The 18,670-nt window shown below is 38.2% G+C and overlaps 1 protein-coding gene across 8 annotated transcripts in view; it reads right to left on the bottom strand.

The window, feature by feature from the left end:
- LRRC8D (leucine rich repeat containing 8 VRAC subunit D) overlaps positions 1-18,670 on the bottom strand; it is a 106,361-nt gene that overhangs the window by 6,601 nt on the left and 81,090 nt on the right. Inside the window, exon 1 of one of the 8 annotated variants that reach the window (XM_073234260.1) lies at positions 11,989-12,011. The exons of the other annotated variants lie outside the window; for them this stretch is intronic. The gene's annotated coding sequence lies outside the window, so the exon portion shown is untranslated. Of the gene's footprint in view, positions 1-11,988; positions 12,012-18,670 lie in introns of those variants that run through there. 8 annotated transcript variants of the gene reach the window in all.

Below are 18,670 nucleotides of genomic sequence, written 5' to 3'. Positions count from 1 at the left end.
ATCCAACCTTCACAACATTACTCTAAGCTGCCAAAATGCTATCATTTTCCTTTGACAGGTGAAGAAATAGACTCCCAGGAGTTAAGCTGTGGGAGTCAAATAATTAATGGTGGAGTCTAGAATTAAAATCTCATCCAAGACCATACCTCTTGTTCTTTCTGCCAGATTACATGGCCTCTGTTTACTTCTCACATTTGCAGTGTTTTACAGTTCACAAACTACTTTTCTATAAAATATTTCAACTGATGTTCACAATAACTCCATGCATTAGGCATTACTATTGCCTAAAGGTATGAGGAGGGCTGAGGTACCAAAAGCTTAAAGACCTCTTTGAGCTAAGTGAGAGAGCCGACACAATCTTCCATATCTCCAAACCTTTCTCTATCACCCAGTCATCCAATGGCCGTGCAGTTGGCTAAGAGTTGGTTGTTGATGAAGGAACTTCTCACCATTGTCCTCGGCTTTGAGGACCCAGAGGCATGAAGTTATGTAATTATCACCTTCCCTAAGGCTAACTTCCCTAAGAAAACCAAGGGCCTGACACCATGGAGGGGAATACAGAAATGATGTAACCTCATCCTTGCTTTCAAGGAGCATCTAGTCTAGAGAGGGTTGGCAAGCAGTAAGTGTGCTATTACTACACAGTAAGAAAAAATTGCTCTGACCTGTTTAATGTAAGTACGAGAGAGATGCAGGACTGGGGAAACCCATGTCTGCATCTGGTAATTGGGAGGGCTTTCAGAGAGGTGGATTTTAAGCTAAGATCATACAGAGGGAGAATGTCATAGAGTGGTGGGGAGGGGAGGGAATACAAATTTGGCAGAAGAAACAGCAAGTACAAAGGCACAGAGACATGGGACAAATTATATGTTACAGAAACCACAAATAATTCTAATGTCATCCATTATTGGCCTTATAGGCCCTTGTATCGATACTGCATTTTATGAGTAAGTAAAGAAATGGAAATCAAGGCATGGAAGAGCAGTTTTAAGGAAGTGCTTGGGCCACAAGGCAGGAAAACAATACTTTTCTGCAATTTCAGCTATTGACTAGCTCTTATCTCAAACAGAGACTTCAATTAGTCTTGTTATCCTACCTTACCTCTTAAGAACTAGATAAAACTTTTCTATCTCCCATGGAATGTTTCAACCATTAATTGCTCAAAGATGCAGTAGCACTCTGAAAATAAAAGTTGCTTTTCATATATCATGTATGTGTGTGTGCACAAAGTATATTAAATGCATATTCATATAGTATATTAAGTCTATCACAATCCTCACGTGACTTTCTAATGTAAAAGTCAACTCAATGAGAGTACCTAGCTTTCTGAATTCCATATCTTGAGGTTTGATCTTCTTAGTGAATGAATTCAAGACTTAGAAGGGCTATAAGTGGTTATCAGGGGATTTTTTTTTTAACCCCAAGAAGAGGCATTTAGTATTAATTGCATACATTTTTTGGGTTCCCCTTTGTAATATGTCTGCTGCAAAAGACTGAAAGAGTTACATTATGAGGAAGTGGATTTCACATTCCAAGGCTTCTCTATCGCACATATGAAAATCAGCTTAATATTCCTATAAGCTAAGATCATACGGAGGGTTGGCACTCCCCTTCATGAGGCTATCAGGTTTCTGTTGCTTTTTCTCATGGAAGTCGAGGAACCTTCCTGTACTAGAACTGAAAAGAGGAATTTACTGGACTTTGGTTGAAATAAGATGAATCAGAAAATAACAAAGATTTCTATATTCTTTTATGATATATGATTCTATTTTCTTATCTGAAAGTATGGCCAGTAATAATGAAATAAACCAATAACCAAAAGTCAGGTTCAAAAATTAGAAGCTATGGTGGTTGGATAACCTAATAACTATACTAAAAAACACTGAATTGCACACTTTCAGTGGCTGATCGTGTGGTACATGAATTATATCTCAATAAAACTGTTAAAATGTATAAACTACACCTCAATCTTTGCTTTTGTACTACCTAAACTGCCTTTCAACAGAGATATGGTAGTGTAAGTAGATAGGGCTGTAGCCTAATTGTAGATATGCAAGCTAAACTACATTTTAAGTTCAAATATGTTTTTAAATGATTGTTGTTACCATCACAATGAACTGGTTCTGGAGAAAAATCTTTAGCATTTTATTTATCCTCCCTAAGCATGCCTCATCTATGAAATCTTGATAACAGTACCTATCTCTCAGGGTCATGTATGAAATACCAAATTAAGGGTCTAACATAAAATAAGCCCCCATATATCATTAAGGAGAAAAGTAAATATGCACACTTTAATCAGTCTTTAACTGAAGATAATCAGGTCTTTCTTGAATTTTGAACTAACACGTAGCACTGTGTACACAGAAGAAATCCTGAAATAAATGACAATAAAACTTTGTATTCAATTTCATTTATTCTTTCAAAAACATTTCAATTAAAAGTACTTATATTAGGAGGTGTCAAATTATACTAGAAAGAGGAAAATTTGGATGTCAAAGGGATCTGGATTTAAATCTTGCTCTTTGTTCATGTGTATTACCAGTGTAAATGTGGGTCATTTAGTATTCATTGGAAAACTTACATTAATGAGGTCATTATTAGCATACAGCAAAATTCTAGCGCCAAAACAGAAAAATATTGCCTAATTTAAAACTTCAAAAATTATTCCCATCTGCGCCAGGAGGTCTTGGATACCCCAACTAAAAGGAAGTCAAATGGCTTTGAAATGTTATTTATGAAAAGAATTTAGTGTATGAAGAAGCAATCAGCTTGATTAATCAATTTAATATAAACTTTTCACATAGGCATGAGTTCCCTACCCAATCAAATACCAATTTTCATTTTCTTTCTACTGTGTTCTGTGAAAAAACAATCAGTTTTCTTAGCCGAACAGGGTGAACAAGGGAACACTCAAGACTGGTGAGGATCAAATTCTCAATCCTTCATTGAAATAAGTCAAAGAATAACAAATTAAAGTTCATAAAGAGATAATAAACTACACTATCACTACAAATAGCCCTTTGTCAACACTCAATATACACAGAAGCCTATCTATATATATCTATACCTATACAGATATATAGAAATATAGATACCTGTACATAGATGCATACACATACCACACTCAATTCAGATCATCAAAAATTCATATGGTTAAGGGAAATAAATACTTCTGAAGAAAAATGAGAAAGAAGAAATGATTCTGTTTTTTTCAACCGAGCTTGTATTACTGGGATAAATATTAACAGTTATGGATATTACTATTATGCAAGATACTCCATAGCTGATATAATTCTACATACAAACAAAACAATTCACTAGTGCTTACTCCCTCTAAAAAGATTATGCTAAGAAATTATACTTTTTAAAACTGGTTTTCTTCTAACACTATCTTGGTGTAGATACCTCAAAAATTACTGAAGGAATAATGTTTAGAGAAAAATCTGCCCAGATTTTATAAAACACTTGTTATAGAAAGCCTACCCAAATCAGAGTTCACACTGGGCAAAATCCATCCATTTGGTAATCTCCCAAAGCTTCTTATAAATCCATTTAACACCCAAAAGTAGAGAACTATGGAAAATTCAGAACTTGTGAACTAGAAGAACTTTACACAAAGTATCTTTTAGTACCTATTTTTTTCTTTCTAGAAACAAGTTTCTTTGTAGAGTACTACTATTCACAGAGAAAATTTACTTCAAAGCCAAGGAACATGACTCTAAATACACTTTGGTAGATCTAAGGCTAAATACCTTAGGAATTAACAGAAGTGTGCCAAACACTTGTGAATTTTTGTGCTTTTTCTCCTAGCTCTAAATTCTAAAAGTCAAGGCCCATGTTTGAGAATTAGAAAATGAGTTCTTATTCATGGAACTATATAAAAGAGCCTCTAAATCACTAGCTGCCACATTTTCTTCCAGTATCAGTTTCTTCTGTAAGTTATCACACTTCCACAGTATCAATTTCTTCTGTAAGTTATCACTAACATTCCCTTAGCCATGAACTCAGACCAACAGAATTTCACAAACGCTTCCATAAATACAGACCTCGCCTAGTGTACCTTCTACTAGAAATTTCATTCAAGAAATATTTATGGAGTATCCTCTAGGTGCTCGATACAGTTTCTGGTAGTAAAAAGGGAAATAATAATGAAAAAACTAGTAGCTGTCCTTACCAAGAAAGCAGCCCAGAGGAAACATGGAGAAGGACATAATGACAATGGTCTGAGCTGTAGCTAATAGACCTTAATAAGGGCTCCAGAGAAAGCCAAAACCACGCTCAGAGTCAAGTATTTGGTCAAATCTTTAAAATCGAAATTTCATCCAGTTTACGAGGCTGCCAGGAGGACTGTTTAAGGGCAGCTTTGCACTTTTAAATTTCCTGCTTTTTTCCATCTGTACCAAGATAGACAATTTAGACCAAAATTGACCATTGTCCTTATAAGTTTACTCACTTATATATTGTTTCTCTACAGTATACTTTGCACATGAAACTGCACTGAGGGATGTTAACTAGGATGGAGCTCCCTCACAGCCTAAGCAGCTTTCCAGGGTCCCAAGAAGTCTGCCACATTCTCTTCCAGTTGTCTTGAGGACAGAAGTCCCCTCTGATCACAAACCCATGGGTATCTCTGCCCTAGAAATGGAAAGCTGGGAGCTGACCCATCCTTATTCCCGGTTTGGTAAAGACTGCTCAAAGCATCTAAGTACCTTGCCCTGGTGCCCATCTTACTAATCCTCAAAAAACTTCTCAGTTAATAAAAGATACTCAGATATTGACACTATACCTTGGATAGATAGCTTGCTTAATTAAAAAGGCTACTTGGCAGTTTATTAGGAGACCCTAGCCACCAACACTAAAAATGAACCTAGGGTGAGACAGTGGTTGCTCATGACCCTTGCTGGACTCTTAAGTTCCATCTGTTTCCTTTCCTCCCTCCACCTGGGTTTGAGTTTCTAACCTAAGGGACAGGAAAACTTTCACTTTTTTTATCTGCATGCCCCCAGGGCACGGCACAGGCTAGGCCCTTAATAAAGGTCTGTGACAGAATGAGTATCAGGCAGATCTCTAACAGCATTCTAGAAGCGATTTCAGCAGGCACTTGAACCTGGGAGCCAAATACTGTCACTGTAAGTCACAGTGACACATAAGGTCACTATCATGTGACAGTCAAAATGATCAGCTCCAAGGTCCAGATGGACAACAAATACAACTCTTTCAACAGGCTATTCTGAAGGTAACGTTAATAGACCTTTTGCAGGCAGTTTGGCTCATATTAAAAATTCTACAGGAAAACAGAAAGACAAAGGTAAGTTTGGGCAGACTCTCCCCAGGAGAGAAGACTAAGATTTGACTCCTGAGGGAGGGGAAGGGGTAAGCCAGGGAGAACTCTGTGGCATAGGCAAAAGAGCACACACTTTGGCACACCGCCTGGGGAGATGCTGGCCCCACAGGAGGGAGCGCCACAGGGAGCCTGCCTGATACCGCGAAGCACCAGAGCCTCGGGCCTTCCGACTTTTTGTCTTCAGGAGGGTTTTCTGCCTTTCCCCACAGGAAATGGATGCAGAAGTTCTGACTGTATCTAAATGTATCTAAATGTGTGTGCACAGTTTACTGGAGTCAATAAACACTTGATCATAATACCCTGTCAAAGGGTTGAGCAAAGGCCCAGCACATGCTACGTGCTCAATAAAACTTAGCTGCTGTGGTTATTCACTGCCTTGAATGAGGCACTTTATATAAAGAACCCTATAAAATTCTTCTCTACCACTAGGTACTAAGAGAAGTTTGTATTTCATGATATAAAGAGCCGTGGAATCCAAATGTTAGCTTTCAAGAAATTCAGCGAAATTTTATATAGGCATTACAAGCACTGACTCTTGGCCTGTGTCTTCATTATTCACTTACTTTTCCCTCCATCCATGAAGTGCATACTGTACACTTGAGTGCTACTGTGATGCAAATCCCTAGACCTTGGTGAGCAAATTCAGACATATTTCTTTTCTCACAGAGTGTACAGTCAAGGGGAGAGAAACAGTCATGCAATTAAACATATAAAATGGTTAACTCAGGAGAGTTGCCTAGGAGAGGCAGACTCCCTTCATAGGCCCCTTTCAAGGCCCTGTACCTACTTTTCTATTTCGAATGTGGTGTTCTTTTTCTTAAAGAGAGTCCCTGATTTCAGATTCTGGAAAACTCAGACATTCCCCTGCTTGCATGGTATTATGAAGGTGGACAACGGGAGTTTTTTCCAGTCAACGAGATCAGGGAGGAAGTCCCAACTGAAGGGAGGTGGGAAGAAAGAGCACAGGAGGAGGCTGGCCCACAGTGGAAGAGGCCCTGTAAGGGCAGAGAAGGAGCAAAGACCAGCTGAGGAACTGAGAGAGGTTAACAGCCAGGAGCTTAGAGAGTGAAAGTTCTGCATGAGAAAATGCAGGGTCCCGTAAGCCACGTGAAATTTCCTGATGTCATTAAACTAAGGCCAGTAGAAAGGAAGCCACTGATGTGTTCAGCTGGACATGGCTGGTGGATGAAAATCAGCTTTGTGTCTCTTCAAAGATTATTGTTGGCCCAGTGAAGAGGTTAGTGAGGGAAGATGTGAGGTCAGGAAGGCAGCTGCTGCATTCCCCTGGGAAAGGATGGAGCTAAAGACTAGGCTGTGAGTGGTGGAGAAGGGAGTAAAATTGGCTAATAGGACTTACTGTACCCTACAGGGGGGGATGGGGGTGGGAGTGGGGTTGAAGGGAGAAAGGTGTCATGGGTGACTCCCAGATTCCTTCTAATTGTCCACTTTACTGTTCCATACCCTTGTTCTTTTATATCCATTTACATGATTTTATTGAAAATTAGTATTTTTTCATAAGCTCTCCAAATTATTTTTCTCACACATCTTCTAGAATTTTTTTTTCAAATTCTTTTAAAAAGTAGGCAGATTATGTATAATAAGTGGACAGAAATATAAGCCCTCACATGGGTGTATAGTTCATGCTTGGGCAGTGATATCTACAAGCTTAGGTAGTTTAGAAAACATTACTTAGGTGTTATCAACATACTGATTGATAACTCTTTTTACAATACTTCTGAGATGACGAAAAAATTTAAAACCAAAAATAGTTCTATCTTCATCTATCTTTAAGAACACATACATTGCACTCTGCAACATTATGTGTAATACAATCAAAAGGAACCAGCATATAATACTCTGAGAATCCTATAGTCGAAGCCTGTGATTACTCATGCTAATAAAATCTGGTTTCTGGAATGAACCAAAATAGAAATTATAAAAACAAACCCAAAAAACTTTCATTACAACCTTCTTAGGGAGGTAGAGGAAGACAGCATAATTCATTCTTCACTGTGTTTTGTTTAGGTCAATATTAAAATGAGCCTGCATTTTATAAGTAAATAGCCAGGCAGGGAGTAGCAGTGAAGGTGTGGCAAAGATGTAAAGGTAATAGTATGGGAACAAAACTAAATACTTTAAGCCTGTACAAAGATAATCAAGAAAAAAAAACATAACAAATGCAGAAATAATCTAGAGTCTCTTTTCACTGAGCTAATAATTTTAAAAAAGAATTTCATTTCTTAACAAGGTGGTAGCATAATGGACAAGAACGTGGCTGAAGGAGTTAGCCTGCCTGAGTTTTCATCCCATCTCCACCCCTTAATTCATCTGTAAAATGGGACCCCAGATAATCTCTCACATCGCTCGCTCTGCACACTTGAGCCTGCATCTCCCTTACCAGTGAGATGGGTGACACACATCACCCAGTATCATGCTGAGAGACTAGCAGGCATGCTCACTGAATGTTCCCTCCCCAGCTACACCTCAAAACTGGCTCTCCACATCCAGAAAAAATGGAAGAAGATGGGAGCCTCTGAGGAAAACCCAGGATTTGGGTTCTGGTGGCAAGAGACAGGAAGAAGAACCAGGATGGCTTTGAAGGGAAAAGAAAAGAATCAATGAAGAAAAAAAGAGGAGAATAGACAATCAAAAAAACCAAAATAATGAGGAGGAGACTAAGGTATAAATCAGTCAAAAAACTGCAGAGATGAATGATAATCAAAACTCTTCAAAATTAATGACCTTTGATAATATAAGCTCCTTTATAGTAGAATTCATTATTTGACCTAAGAGACCATCTTAGGAGTTAACCAAAAATTCCTTGAAAGGGTTACTTAGCCTTTTAAAGTAACACAAACTGAGCCTTATTTTGGAATAAGTGAGAAATTAGTAAATGTGGCTGATTATCACTTTTGTCCTATTTCAAAGGATTTGATAAAACAAAGGACTGTGTTACTCCTATTCAATTTCCTTAATCTTGTTTTAAGTACTTAGCATCTATATGAATAGCTCTTGTGAAAATTACAAATGATCTTTAGAAAAGCAGGTCTGATAGGATATTTAAATGGAAACTGTTCACTAGCTAAGGGGTGTGTGGAATTAATGGTCTCTTTTCTTTCCCAAATTGTAATGAACTAGTAGAGTTTTAATATATAACCACAGCCATGATGTTATAATTTATAACGTTTCCCCCGGGTACAAAGAATTAGTGGAGCTGTAAAACTGAATCACTACCAAGCAGCCCACAGTTGTGAAAACCCCTAAACCTTGCTATGTTGGGAAGGTGGTGTATTATCAGCTTACCTATACATAATCACCTTAAGTATAAATAAGCATGATTTTTAATGCAGTATGCTTTTACTTATTTTAGATGAGTTACTTCTTTAAAGATTATATGAAGATCTTTGACTTTGGAAAATGTTGAATATTTACTTTCTGATAAAGTAGGACTTCTACTTAACTCTGAAAAAATGGCCCCTAGGTAACATTTTTAAAAAAATGTGTTATACATGCAAGTGCCAGTAGTGCCAATGCATTTATTTATTTAAGCATCGGCTATTTTAACTGTAGAGATCATTAAAAGTACTCCCCAATCCATTCCATGTCATGGCCCACAGAGGAAAGGACATTTTTAGTGCCCTTGGGTAAACTGAAGAGGGTACATGCATACAATCCCAGGGTGTTAGGCTCCACCCAAAGAAACTGATATTTCATCCATCTGGTACCCATTCCTGGCACACCTACTGGTAATTCCAGACTAAAGAATCATTACAGGGTGTAAACTAAGGTCTAAATCTTCTAAGTCACAGAATTTATCCATCGGTGACATACTACTTCATGGAATGATTAAATGGTACCTTCCTTCTTTCCTCATGAGAGCTAAAACCAGTAAAAACAGATCATTATAACCAAGAAACAATTAGCTCATTTGTGTAATTTTACATGCAACACATCAGAGCTATAGTAATAATTACTACTGTCTTGATGGACCAATATCATTAGGTAGAGGCTGCTAATGCTCAGATTGAGGTGGGCTATTGAGTCATTCATCTCTTCACTCTCAAACACTACACATCGTATTAGCCATTAGAGATTTGTAGTTGAAGGTAGCTTGTCTTACCTATCACTGACTTCAGGAAACCTTTGTTGCCATGAAGCCATCAGACTTATACCATCCACATTTGCAACACATATTTGGCTTAGCAAATGTGACATGTGCTGAGAATATGTACATAATAGAGCAAGATGGATACAGTCCTTGCCCTGGAGCTTAGAGATTTGTCCATGCTTACCTTAAGTGATAGGAAAAGATGAAGCATGAACCACTAGCACCACTGTGCCCAGAATTTTTTAGGGTAAATGGTCCTCAAACACCCTAATCTAAATGAAAACAATGTAAATGTGTGACTGTTAAGAAACTGTGATAGCTGAGACCTGCAACATACTGTAAAAGCAAACATATAATTCACACTGTGAATCAGAAAACTTGTGAGTGTAACAAATGCTAAACAAGGTGGAATGGCAGGATAAGGCCTAACTGGGACCCTTCGAGGAAAATAAGGACTTAACACCCTAAGCATAGGCCACATGGGCTAGAAATATCTGATGCCATTATATAGGGCTCATATATAACACAAGTCTAGATTTTTAAGGGAAATAACTGGTAGACACATTCTATCTTAGATATTTCATGTTACTATAGCTGATTCAAAGTAGTTGATGTCTCTAGATAGTCTTTACTACTTTATGAATGGGGACTGACTTTTATCATGGTAATGCATTACATATCATTATTACTTCTAGTAAGAAATCTAAATTTAAAAAAGGTATGACATAGACATAAGCCATCTAAATAGCATGTCCCAATAGGATATATGTAGGAAATGATAATATTTGTACTATACCAAGTAGAAAACTGTTGAAGCTGTTCAAAGCTGGAGCGCCCTGCATTGTGGGCTAAAAGGATTTGTATTTGGGCAAACACGTCCTTTTCTGTTACTAGCATGCCATGCCACACTGGCTAAGAAATTGATTCAAATTATGCAACACATTAATAGATGATGTTCATTTGCACATCTGAGAGTGAAGAATACAAAATGGCAGGATGAATAATTCCACTTAAAAACAGACTATATCAACATTACATTTCAGAAAATGTCCTGAAGATGGTGATAAAATGCTACCACAAGTTGCACTGAGTGTGAAAATAGAAGTGATGATGCAAAATGGGTAGAGGGCAATTCCATGCTCTGAGTATCAGTCTGTAGATAATGCTCATGTATCTTGTGCCACCAATGTTTACCACAAATGCATAAGCTGAGGAGAAGAGCTACAAACTGCCCTTTTCATTTTATATGTCAACCCTGGATGGCATACTTTATGGAAGGGGAAGGAAAAACAGTAAGAGGTGTTTGATGACTCCTATTATCTACATATGGCAACTGCTGAAACGTTCCAGAGTGTGTCCAGGTGGGTTAAAAAAAAAAAAAATCACTCATTTTCTCCCAGTTCTTTGTTCCTGTGATAAACACAAGTAAGTGTCCTCCAGAAACCATTCTCCCTTTCTGCTTTTTGGTAACAGACACCTCCTATCATCACCACTCAGTTTAACTGAGTGCACTGTTGCTCAACTGAAGATATTATTTCCAAGCCTCATTTGCAACCAGGTATGGACATGTAATTAGGCTGGGCAAATAGGATATGAAAAGAAGTGATTGTTCATTTCCTGGTAACCTCTGTAAAGATAAGGCTATTTGATTTGGCCTTCCTTTTCCTTTTTTAATGCTGGCTAGAAAATGGGAAAGCAGGCACAACCTTAAGAACCCCGACTGAGGCATGGCAGAGCTGTTCCGCCAGCCTTCTGCTCTTATCCGGACTGTATTTGAGAAGGAAATGTCTCCCTTATTTAAGCCACTCTAACTTGGAAATTGCTGTCATAGCAGTTTAGCTGGTACCACAATTAATAAAAATTTGAGGTATTTAAAAACGACTCTTAAATAAAAGTATCTAGAAATTTAAAGATTTGGCTAGCCTCCTTTGTGAGTACTCCAACACAAAAGGGCAAAAGATTTTCCAGGAGTAAGACTCAGGGAAAGCGCAAAATTATCAGATCCAAATTATACAGGGTCAATACGGAATGCTGAAGGGTTTGAACAAAAAGGGAAGGAGATCTAGCACTCCGGTTTAGAAAGAAGTCTATCCAGAGTATGATAGTGAGGCAGCAGCGAGGAAAGACTGGAGGAAGAGAAACGCATGAGGGTTATACTAGTCAAGATGACTGCCAGGTAAATTCAGAATTTCAGCTTGAATAGCTAGAGTTGTTGTAATGAATTTATGTAGAGATGTCTAGCAGTCAGTTGACCCAAATCTCAGAAGGATCTGGGATGGAATTGTACATTTATGACTAATCAGTATATGGACGATGAGACTACCCAAGGAGAATATATATACAGAAGAAAAGGTCATAAAATCCTGCAGATCACTAACAGTTAAACAGGTAGAAGAAAAGGATTCAGCAAAGGAGAGGGAAGGAAGAAGTACAGGAAGGGGAAGCCAAGGGGAACAAATGCTTCAAGAAGAGAATGGTAAGCGGTACGACGTGTCACAAGTTGTTAAGGACATTAGAGTGAAGAGTGACTGCTGACCTGGTATTTGAGAGTCACTTCAGACTTCAGCCCACGTACTCACAGTGAATAAGACTGGCTCGTGGTGGGCAAGGAGTAAATGGGAAAATAAATGTTTGCTTCTTGAAGGTTGGCTGGTGAGAAAAACAAAAGGTTGGGACAACATCAAACAGGTTTGATGGAAGGGTTTGCTTTTTAGGACAGGCAAAAAGCAGGGAGGTAGAAGTTAAAAATAACAAGGTGAGAAAGAACAGAGATGTTTTTTCATATGGCAGTTCCTTATTTTGAGGATAAAGTAAAATCATATGCAGTAAACACATTTCTACTAGTAGCTCTAACTCAAGTATGTAGCATGCCATTATGACTAAATAAAGGTTTCAAGCTGAAGGAATTCATAATTCCACAGAAATTTTTAAACAGAATTTGGATGTATATTGTTTGGTTTCCCCTTCAGTAAATTAACATTAACCATATATTTCTTATCTAGTTGTCAAACTTGAAAGCGTCCTTTTTGGGAAAAGTCTAAAGGGAAAAAAAAAAGATGTCTTGCAAAAAAAATTCCACAATGCATAGAACTTTGAAAACACAGCATGTGGACACATCAATGAGCAGCTTTGTATGTTCAAGTAATCCAAACAGTGCCAGGTTTCTTGCCCACTGAAAACTCCCGGTGAAGGTCTGTCAACATTAAAAGAACTCAATTCACATTACACTGAAGGAAGAGGGTGGGAAAAGAATACTTCCTATTCCTAAGGAGAGTGTTAGTGACTGAAAGCAGCTTAATTTACTTATCATTTCCCTGGCCACAGTATGGAGGGAAGAAGTTGAGGTAAGGAGGAGAGGTGGTGTGCACTGCTGGCATCTTTGAGGGGCAATCGCAGGTTGTATCGCATTGAGCAACACCGAGACTACTGCAAATATACAAGAGGAAACAGAGAAAATAATCCCTATCGACTACCAAACCCTTCCACACTCGAGCTCATTAAATTCTCACACCCTCCCTGAGTGGTGGTACTACTGTTCTAGTTTCATTGAGAGAAACTGAGGCTTAGCAAGTTTGAGTGAACAAGATCATGCAGATAAAATATGGTCATCTAGGATTCAGACCCAGACTGGGCTGGCCCTACCAAGCCCATGCCTGCCCCCTTCAGCTTGTTTTAAATTACAGATCAGCTCAAATTAAATTACTGCCCTCCCACAAACCCCCAATTTACAAATTATTAAAAGGAACTCTTAAGTGGAAGAGAAAAAACCCTGGTGTTCAAAGGCTGCCTGAGGAAACAAGCAGCAAAGTCTAAAAAGTGAAATTATAACTTATAATCAAACTGCCATTTATAACAGTATTACATAATGTCTTTTTCATCATCTCAGTTTTTATGCACTTCCATGGATTCCAACTAATCTGCTGAGAGACAAAGAAATGGTGTCAACTTCACTTTTCAGCCAAGAAACCATTGCAACAAGGAAATGGCAGAGCTGAGGTTAGAAGAGAGGAGTTCTGCAAAAAGGCACCCTACAGTATGGGAGAATATATTTGTAAATGACATATCCGACAAGGGGTTAACATCCAAAATATATAAAGAACTTATATGTCTCAACATACAAAAAGCAAATAACCCGATTAAAAAATGGGCAGTTCTCCAAAGAAGAAATTCAGATGGCCAACAGACACATGAAAAGATGTTCCACATCACTAATCATCAGAAAATGCAAATTAAAACTACAATAAGACATCACCTCACACCAGTAAGGATAGCCAGCATCGAAAAGACTAAGAAAACAAATGCTGGTGAGGATGCAGAGAAAGGGGAACCCTCCTACACTGCTGGTGGGAATGTAAGCTAGTTCAACCATTGTGGAAAGCAATATTGAGGTTCAAAAAACTAAAAACAGAAATACCATTTGAAGCCGGGAATTCCACTCCTTAGAATTTACCCAAAAAATACAACTTCTCAGATTCAAAAAGACATATGCACCCCTATGTTTATTGCAGCCCATTTTACAATAGCCAAGAAATGGAAGCGACCAAAGTGTCCATCAGTACATGAATGGATAAAGAAGATGGGGTACATATACACAATGGAATATTATTCAGCCATAAGAAAGAAACAAATCCTACCATTTGCAACAACATGGATGGAGTTTGAGGACATTATGCTCAGTGAAATAAGCCAGGTGGAGAAAGACAAGTGCCAAATTATTTCCCTCATTTGTGGAGTATAACAATGAAGCAAAACTGACAGAACAAAATAGCAGCAGACTCAGAGACTTCAAGAAGGAACTAGTGGTTACCAAAGGGGAGGGGTGTGAGAGGGCAGGTGGGGAGGGACAGAGAAGGGGATTGAGGGCTATTATGTTTAGTACACCTGGTATGGGGGATCACGGGGAAAACAGCATAGCACAGAGAAGGCAAACAGTCATCTGTGGCATCTTACTACACTGATGGACAGTGACTGCATTGGGGTATTCTTATATTAAAATAAGATATTTTACTTATCTTCAGAAGAGTTGTTAATGAAGTCAGACCAAATATACAGTATAAACTTTTCTTGAATTATAGGTTGTGAAGATTTCCATTTTATTCTGAACTCATTTAAAATAAATGGTAATTCTTGGAGAATAAATCACGTGGGCCAGCCAAGTGCATACTATGTATGGATTATCCATCGTCAACAGCATATCGCTGTTGCTATGATTTTAGGAACTGAAGGGGACTGAGGGGCTTCAATCAGAGCTAAGATTTTTCCTCAGCTGGAGATTTTCGATGTTTACTACATTCTTATAATTCTACTTTGCCAAATAAATCTCCTCTAGTTTGTTTCTGGAAAGATGCACCGTTGGTGCCCCTACACACATTCTCTTTCTTACATTGGTCAATGAAAAAAATTGGCATTAGAGAAAATATTTCTACCTATTACTCTTACTTATGAAGTCATTGGTTATTATGCAGCCAAACCCACTGAGCGGCATCCTGGTCATCTATACACCTGACAGCTACTTTCCATAAACTATGTATGGTGGCAAGTGAGGAGGGAGTTATTTTTAAATGACTTGGGTCTTTATTCACTAACAACACAATCACAGGAGGAAGAAAAGCCAGACCTGAACTGCACAAGAGTAATGCCACTGATATGAATTACAGGCCTCCTCTAAATCAGACTGTCATCAATCTCACATAGAGCTTCCTGTCCAGTACAATCTGCCTTAATTGGTTTTCTTTCTGTTGTTATTGTTGAAAAACAGAGAGAATGAGCCAGCCCTGGCGGCATAGTGAGAATTTCAGACACGCACACACACACACACACACGCAGGAACGCACGCACACACACGCTGACACTTTAAAGCTCAAGCGAGTACATCTAGCTTTTAAGGAAATACTAACAAGGAACAGGTTGGGGGTATTTTCCACTGGTTTAAAAATAAAGCATTTTACCCTTTGAAAAAAATAAATCTCAGAATTATAGAAACAGGAAGCAGCAGCTGGATTTATCATCCTTCATTTCCTCTGAGAGTCACAGTAAGGAACTCCCCATCGAGACAAAAGCAATGGCAAGGCTGGCCACCTCCTGCCTGGGTCCGTACAACCCACACGCCGCTGCTGATGGTTGCCCGGTTGGCCACTTCAAAATCAAACTGTTCACTTTATCTTATAAAGCGTTCTGTCTCCAGACCCTGCATTTTGATAAAATGAAGAATCAGATTGGAATCTGAACAGCCAAATGGAACGGCCCTGGTTAGAAGAGCCCAGGATCAACTCTCCTGTTATCCCTCCCAGGTGTGTCTCTCTGGGGTTCACTCCCCGAGGTGTGCGCAGAAGCTTCAGGACCTTCAGGACACACCCTGTGGGACTCACTTCCTGTTCTGGTGGCTGTGCTGGAAAGAGCAAGAGAGCTGGCTTCGGGCTCCTTCAGGCTCTTGTGATCTGCAACTGGACTACTTCATCTTTCTCAGCCTCAGTTTTCTGATCTGTGAAATGGCCATGACACCACAGGGGTATAATGAACAGTAAATGAGATGCTGAATGTGAATACTTTGTGAATCACACACAAATAATAACAGACTAAAGTAATAGCAATATACATCCTTGTACAAGGGGTTTTACCAGTTCCAAAATTTTTACAAATATTATCATTTCCTTTGATCCTCAAAATGATACAGTATGACAAGTGGCAATGCGGAATCATCATCATCAACACTGTTATTTTTATTGTGTTATAAATGAGCTATGGTAGAAGAACAAAACAGGAAAATTTTGTTCTAACTCCTTAGCACGCATCCAAATCATTTGAAAACATTTCTGGAAGCACATGAATGATAAGTACTAGACTGGGAGTTACAAAAGCCATTCACATTTCAGGTCTGCTACTCTGGGCAAGTCCCTTAACCTCTCCAGGCCACATGATTCATCCATTTGTCACCAGGCTGGTGGGAGACAAAAATAAATTAGACCTGTTTCCAGCTCTTGCAGAACTCACTTGGAGGTAAGAGTGGGGGATGGAAAGAAGTGACATATAAACAGATTAATTAAAAAATAGTATTTACTTAAAATATAGAGTTGAACAAAGTGCCTTGGGATCACAAAGCAGGAAATGACTAACTCTGTCTGGGGGACTCATGGAAGAATTCCTTTCATCTGTAAACTGGAAAAAGAAGGAAATCAGACTACATATTCATCAATGTCCCTTGTGGGGCTAAAACTCTGAGAAATTTAGGAGAGACTGTCAGCAATCTCAACACACAGCACCACTCCTCTTAACACAACTGCTCATGGCCAATACCTCATTTAAAGTAACTGAGCTGGTAAAACCCCTATCTTAAGTGTTAGAAACCTATACTACAGGGAACTCCAAAAAATAAGATTTTTAAGAATATCAGTCAAACACCTCTATAGCATTTTACTATGCTGATTGACAGTGACTGCAATAGGGTACGTGGTGGGGACTTAGTAATAGGAGGGAATATAGTAACCACAATGTTGTTCATGTGAAACCTGAGGATAAGACTCTATATCAATGACACCATAATGAAAGACAAAAGAATATTAAACACAAATCCTACTCAGAGGAGTTCATGGTAGCTGAATCTATAGTTAGCCCTACCCGTAGTAATTACAAGACTACATCACAGAACCGGACTGTCTGAGTTAAATTCTTGACTCTACTAGTTACTGGCTTTGTTATTAGGCAACCTGCTTGATCTCTGAGTGCTTCAGTTTCCTCATCTATGAAATGGTGGAGGTGGTAACAGGAGTAGTAGCAGTAATAACAGTAATAAAGCTGCCACCGACCTCACAGGGTTGTTGTGAGGAGTAAATGAACTAATATACACAAGCACTCAAAACCGTTCTTAGAACAAAATGCAGGCTGCCTGAGTTAGCTGCTCTTCTGATTTATGGAGGTGTAAGAATGGGCATTTTTGAATTGCTCTTCTGAAAATACTCTCTAAGCCTAAACATTTCTAATTTGGTCTCAATCCACAATTTATATTTTTTTGAAATTTATGGAAAGTTCAGTTAGTCAATCATGATATATAGGTTGTCTAATTCAGAAAACACAAGTAAATTTGGGGGAATGTAACACACTAACTGTAATTTTAAAAACATATTTCCAGTGGCAGGTATGAACTTAATATAGGCAATACAGATTTAAGGTGATAGAATCAGAAATGTTTGTATTTCAGAAAATTGTATGCCTTTAAAGTGACTGAATCAGAGTTTTGAATGGTATTTTGGAAATTAAAGAAAAGCAGAAAATGAACAAAGGGGGAGATGCTTAGATTCCTATAAAAAAATTTTTCTCCTATTGTTTAGTTTTAAATTTAAAACAATTTATAGTACTTCAAAATTTTAAGCATTTGGTAGCATTCAAGTTGTAAATTTAGCCACTACCAAAAAATAGAAACATCTAAAGAACAAAGTTACTATTTTCATTTTTCTCATCAAATTCACATAGAATTTTAGGAAATTATGTGGGCCCTAACAGTATTTTATCATTATATAGTAAGTATCAGGAGAAATGGGTTATAGCTAGATAAAATTAAACTACTGTAAATCAAACTGGATGTTTTAATTGGCAGAGTTAGCACCATGCACCAAACTAAAGGATTTTGCATTTAATATTTAATGTATCAAACATCATTCATCCATTGGCTCTCAACCAACATCAATACTTACTGACTCTTGGGGCCTGTGGTTTCTATCTTAGTCAATAATGCTTAGGTTCAGGCTTCAAAACGAACCCTTAAAATTTGCTGCTGCAAAAAATGTTCGCCAGAACCTCGCAAGAATAGAGAAGCAGGATATTTACCATACTCTTACTATGTTCTGGAAAGAATGGGATACTTAATCGCAATACAAAACAGGTTTGTTTTGCGACTCCTCTTGACGCTTTCTAACATATCCATATGAAATGAAGCAAAATAATTTAAGCTATGATTTACTGAGAGTCAAGTGCATGACGGGCATGTTGCTGGTGGGATTTCAAAAAGATTGTTTCATTGAACTGGTGTAACTCTTTGAGGCAAATTATTTCTCTAGTTTTACAGATGAGCAATGACAGAACACTTGGAAATGTTAGGTAATGTCCTTATAAAGTCACAGAGAAACAAAACTACACACACACACACACACACAGTTTTGCAGGTTGTCCAGGTAATCCTTTTACAAAAATATTAAGGAAGGAAGGCATTCAAATGTTTCCTGATG

This window comes from Manis javanica, chromosome 4 (assembly GCF_040802235.1).
Source record: "Manis javanica isolate MJ-LG chromosome 4, MJ_LKY, whole genome shotgun sequence".
NCBI lineage: Eukaryota > Metazoa > Chordata > Mammalia > Pholidota > Manidae > Manis > Manis javanica.
The sequence above is the reverse complement of the archived record's forward strand: the minus strand, read 5'-3'. Positions and strand labels throughout refer to the sequence as shown.